Raw genomic sequence first — 6,340 nt, 5'->3', positions numbered from 1 at the left:
TTTTTTTTTTTTTTTTTTTTTTTTTAATAAATCTCATTTACTGTGTTTTGTGTCATTTGTGGTTATGGTATGGTGTAGATTTGGAGCACGTGAGGCCACATTTCCTAAGGTGTTTAGTATTTGATACATCTGTTAGCTGTGATATCTTTGGCACAGGCCCCAGAGGTGGAATTTACCTGAGTGGGAGATGTGAGTTTCACCAATTTTGAATAAAGAGGTCTTAAAGCACAGATCTTCTATGTCCTGAATGACTGTTTCAAAAGTCTGATTATAATATCTACATGGTAGCGCTGTAAGACTTTTCTTTTTTTTTACAAAAATAGTAATTCAATTGTCTTTAGGTGCTTCTCACAGTGCATAACTGTAACCATTTAGGTGCTGAAGCCTACATGACTAGATTAGTCTGTGTCCTTTAACTATGAATATTAAAAAACATCCAAAACACAATTCTCCGCAGATATAGCACATGCAGAGTGAGATGAATCATCTTCCAGGGATACTCTCTACATTAAACGTGGAAAAATCCTACTTTCAAATACTCAGTATGTGGGAATTAAAAAAAAAAAAAAAAAAGAAAAAAGAGGGAGAACCTAGATGTTCAAACAGGGAATTTAGTTTTGTGCTTATTATTTGTTTAATGTACACATGCTTTTCAAGGCTGTGAAAGGCCCCTTAAACTAGAATAAAGTTAAGATTTCATGTCTGTTTCCCATGTTGTCTGTTGACTGCCCTGGCAATCCCCCTTCACAGCGGTTTTATCCCAAGACTCATCCAACACTATCTCCACCAAGCCTCTGTTCCCAACTAGGAGCACACACTGAAGCTTTGGGCAGGACTCAAGCAGAAAGACACATAATGCTGTTGATGCTCATCAAGAGCAAATGGAAAGGTTAAACAGTCATTAGACAGCAAAGTAAGCCTGTTACAAAGCTTGTGAATATTTCAACAGTACCACTCTACCCGAGTGGATCCTCCATTTCAGTCCAGGTCAGCTACCAGCAACCACAAAACATAGGAAGGGAGGAACCTACAGTGATCAGATATCCCATTGGGACAACCACTGGGAAAGAAAGTCTTTACTTGTCATGATCACAAGCCTTACTGAGGTTAGAGACAGAAAGAACAGAACTGGCCATTGGCACAAATTCTTTCTTTCTTTTTTATAGTGTATCTCCTCTTGGTTAACAGCTACTCCAGACATTATGCTTCTGGCAGGAAAGTGCAGGTGCTTAAGAAAGGAGCAAGCAGTAATACAGACATCTGTTTGGTTGGGTTTCATGGAAAATCTATATAAGCTGCTTGGAACACACAGTCAAGCCTTGAGCAAACATTTCACTGAGGCAGCTAAGTGACATCTAGAGATTCAGTACATTGGATGGAGAAATATCCTTAACTCAGCAGCATTTGTTTATAACTTAGGCATAATGTATGATGCAGCTTCTGAGCTGTGTGATTTATCCAAATATCTAAAAGAAAGACATAACATTGCCAGAAGCTTATTCTGGGGTGTCAAAGCAGATTCAGGTTTTTGCATCAATGGCTGACATTCCTGGCTCTTCTGCTGAAGAGGTTGTCAGTGCTTTTCAGAACATGTTCTTAAAAAAAATAAATCTCTACACTAGGGGAAATGTCTTAAAAGCAGTTACAGAGAATTTTCATGAAGTCTTGAAAATAACATATATTGCGAAATGCTGTTCACAACAGCATTGAAAATTAGCACTGCTCTGTACAGTATTTCTTGGGAAAATCACACAATGTGATTGCATACCTCTTGATAGGAGGTGTCAGCTCCTGTGTTATGACCAAATTCTGTAGTGGGTAATTATCTTCTGCTTATCTAAATTCCTCTCACAATAAGATCTATTGTTTCACTTCACACCCTGAAACGCTGAGAAGTGCAGTGTTAGTGTACTTCTAACCAGAGATGGCTGCATTTGGTCATTGTTTTTGTGAAAATTTCCACTTTCACAGAATATTGGACAAATTGTCGCTGTATAGAAACTGGATTGAGAATTTTTTCTAATGTTGGAAAAGTGATAACTTGTAGCTCAAGGAAGTCACTATGAGGTAGAGAGCCAAAAAGACTTGATATCTCTCAAGGAAAAAAGAATTAGATATGAAGAAAAAAGAAACTTCTATGGTTTTTTACTCTCAAAATTTACTTTCTAAACTCAACAGGCATTTATTTTTATTAGCAAGAATTCCAAGATTACTTTAGCTTTTTTTTTTTTTTTCCCAGAGAAAGTACATTTTGCAGCAGCTTTATTTGTGGTAGTGACTTGAAGTAAGCATATGTAAGTACAAATACTTCAGATAAATGAGAAATTCTTTTTCTTAAAGCTGTTAAAAAAATATGAGAAAGAGTGATAGAAAACAACAGACAAACTTGTTTTTGTAGTCACATCATATACCCTGGGTTAGGTCTTTTTTCTCCAGTCACTCCATGTCTTCTGACATCTGGCAACAAATTCTCACTTATATATACTTTTGTACTTCATTCCCCTCTCTTATAAAATGAGAGTTTGTTTTTCTGTTCAAGCTCAGAAAGGCCAGAGGTTCTCAGATGAAAAAGATGTAGGGGAAAAAAGGCCATCAATCATGTAAATAAAGATACTTATGGGAAAAGACAAAAGTTAGAATGCAAAAATAGCCTTTGTTTAGGCATTTCAGAGCTCAACTTCAGTTTTCACCATTGCTTTCACATACCTTTGAACTACTGCACATGTTATATGGAATCAATTCTTTCTAATACATGAAACCATTCTGGGTTTTCCTTGAAGGAAAGTAGCCACACAAAGTTTTGGAAACTTATGTAATTATCTAACATCTACCAGAATACATTTAACACAGTAGAAGAATATCTCAGAATTATAAGCTTAACCTGTAAAAGGACTGCTTCAAAGTTCAAAATACATGAATTTTCCTTCTCACATAAGTTGTGGACACCACTGTTCTGGGACAGAATTTTTGTTATGTGAACTTCATTTAGCCCAACTACATTACCCAAATCAAATTAAGCCAAGTCTCTAAAGAGAAATTTAAAACTTGACACATATTCCTCACTTGACTTTGTTACACAGTAGAGTTTGTTAGTAATTAAATGCTGACAGAAACATCCAATTTAAATGCAAAGGACCAGAGTGTAAGTAGGTACCGAATATGCAAAAAGATGCGAACAAAGAAAAAAAAATGTTTAGCTACATTTAAAGATACTAATGCAGAAACAAATGAGCTATTGCTATTGCTCTTTAACTCTCATAGAATTTAATAAATCTGCAATATTGTTTTGCAACTCTGTGTCACTGCACAACCCCTCCCATTTCTTCCCAGAAAAGCCAACTGCAAGTGGTAGGTTTGGTTTTCTAGTTACGCATTCCTGAGACGCCATAGCAACCATGCAGCAGCCATGGAATGGAAGTTCTTATTCATTTGTAGCCTATTCTTAAAGGCTTATGCAGAAGAGCTAAAGCCCAATGACTTTCCAAAATATACACCTGCTGCGATTGTTGCCTATTCAGATTTTTCCGGTATCATAGAATCATGGAATGGTGTGGATTGGAAGGGACCTTAAAGATCGTTTAGTTTCAACCCCCCCGTCATGATCAGGGAACTTTCTGCTAAAACAGGCTGCTCATTGGTCCATTCAGCCTGGCTTTGAACATTTCCAGGGATTGGGCATCTAGTACTTCTCTGGGCAATCTGTCTAGTGCCCCACCACCCTCACAGTAAAAGATTTCTTGCTAATATCCAATCTAAACCTACCCTTTTTCTGTTTAAAGCCATTATCCTTTGTCCTATCACTACATGCCCTTGTAAACACTGCCTTTCCTACTCTTTTGTAGTCTGCCTTTAGTTACTGAAAGGCCTCAATTAGATAGCCCCAGAGTCTTCTCTTCTCCAGGATGAATAATCCACATTCTCTCAGCCTTTCCTAACAGGAGAGGTGCTCCATTGCTCTGATCACCTTTGTGACCCTCCTCTGTACTCATTCCAACAGGTCAATGTTCTTCCTATGCTGAGGACCCCAGAGCTGGATGCAGTGCTCCAGGTGGGGCCTCATAAGAGCAGAGGGACAGAATCACCTCCCTCACCCTGCTGGTCACACTTCTTTTGATGCAGCCTAGGACACAATCAACTTTTTGGGCTTTAAGAGTAGTATAGAAGCTCTTCTGTGCATTCTGTGCCCCACACAAAATTTTGACAAAGCAGTGGTTTTCCTCAAATCCTTTAAAAATAACAACCCTGCCCACTGGTCCTCATGTTCCTAGCTGGCCATTGGTTAGGTTCCAGATCCTGACTTTTCATTCATACAGCCAACTATTTTTAAAGACACAAAATTAACAATATTACTGCTAGGCCAAGTCAGGCAAATAATTTTGTCTACATTCAGTTCTCAAGTTATAACATATTTCTCTACCTTTCTGGAAAAATTATAAAGATAAATTAATTTAAAATTCGTGAGATGCTGAGAATGCACATTGATGATTTCCAGTGGAAAAAAAAATAAATATAGAAGCTGTGTGTAAAAACCACTGCTGACCAGTGTTTCTTATGCCACTCAAATGCCACCCCAGGACAGAAACCATAACTGAACTACAGTTAAAGAATTCTATGTACAATACACCCTTTGCTGAGACATATGGCAAAGTTCTTAGGGTCCTGTGAGTGCTCTTGTTCCCACAGTCTCCATAAGGTCAATGTGGTTTTGCATAATTATTAATGACAGTTTCCTCACCAAAGCAACCTCCTTAGTATCTCTAACTGATGGGTGGGTTGTGATTTAGTAGTTATGGGTTTCAGCAGCACATAAGTCAAACAGTGTTTGTTGTTTATAGTTGCTTTTCTGTTAAATGGAAAATTATACTCTCCCAAAAAGACTAAGTTACTGTCTTTATTTCAACATGGTGCTGACTGACATATGCCAATTTACTTGTCATCATATTCAACAGATCAGTATTAACATTTTCCTAAACTGATTTAGGTTTTTTCTCACAAAACAAGTTTTAATAGCAGCTCCTTAGGGCTATGAACATGTTTTTGCTATGTGATAGGATGAAAAAAATAAAAGAAAATCCATATTTATTCATTATCATATATATAATTTACATTGGGTAAACTGGAAAATGCTTTCAAGAATCAACTAACATGAAAAGCATATTTGATAAACATGAATCCTTTTTATAATTTATACTCTGTTTTTTCAGGTTTCTGCAATATGTTCTGACTTATATCAGACTTTGTTATGATTTAAATATAAAGACTTTTTTTAAGCTAATCATACAAAACTTTACCAAGTGTGACTCTCTAAAAAGAAAAGAAGGCATTTAAATATATAACTTAAAATGCTCAAAATTTTAGTTGTAAGCACAGAGAATGATATACCCCATTTCTGGGTTTCAAAAGTCGAAAACAGGGACTGTGTTTTTACTCATTTATAAAGCTTTCTAATCTGTCAGCCACACAGTGCATCAGATTAAGCAAGTAGTTAAACTTCTAGCTTCCAACTTCTTTCAATTTAGGAACAACAGAAATTTAGAAGCCTCAATTTATTGTGTTTTTTAATATGGAGCAATACACCTCAGTTTTTAAAACACAAAACCAAAGGAAGAATGAAAGCACTTGCAAAAAGCATACATGCTTGCACATTATCTTTCTTGTAAGTGCTTCATAATTTCTGAAAACTGAAATCTTGATATTTCGTTCATACCTGGGAAGAGAACAAACATTTTCTTTGGTTAACAGTCTTTAGGAGCAGCAGAAGGAAACACACTCAGGTCCCTGGACTTTACTTCAGGTTACTGTACCATTTTGACTCAATCATTGTCCGAACCCTGGGATTGGTTGCTCAGTGTAATCTCACACCCAGCAGAGCACAGGCAGCCAATCCCAATGCAAAATATGGGCAAGGTCATAGTAGTGTAACACACTCCAATAACTCAGAGATTACAAAAGACATTAAAATTCTGATGCCCCATTCATAAGGAAAAGATTGTAATGAGAGCAGAGAATGGCACAACATTAATTCATTGTGTGACAAAGAATATAATGAGAATGGGAAATAGTACAAACATAACTCATTCTTGTTACAGCTTTAAGATTGTAATGTCATGGTTCATATCACATACTTAGGAAGAAAGGTATGGAAGAAGAAGAGTTTCTAATCTGAATGCAGCACACATTACTATAAATGCAATATAATAAAAAAATGAAACATTACGTAGAAATGGTTTCTTAAAAGTGTTATAATTTCTCTGTATAATTTTGTTAACAATTTATTAATACTGCTGATATGCAGGGTTGCAGTGTGTGTGTGCAGTTATTAACAGAGCTGTCCTCAAAA

This window comes from Empidonax traillii, unplaced genomic scaffold (assembly GCF_003031625.1).
Source record: "Empidonax traillii isolate 1590-97213 ecotype Southwest subspecies unplaced genomic scaffold, ASM303162v1 scaffold115:size2055165, whole genome shotgun sequence".
Classification (NCBI taxonomy): Eukaryota; Metazoa; Chordata; class Aves; order Passeriformes; family Tyrannidae; genus Empidonax; species Empidonax traillii.
Note: the sequence above shows the minus strand (reverse complement) of the source record.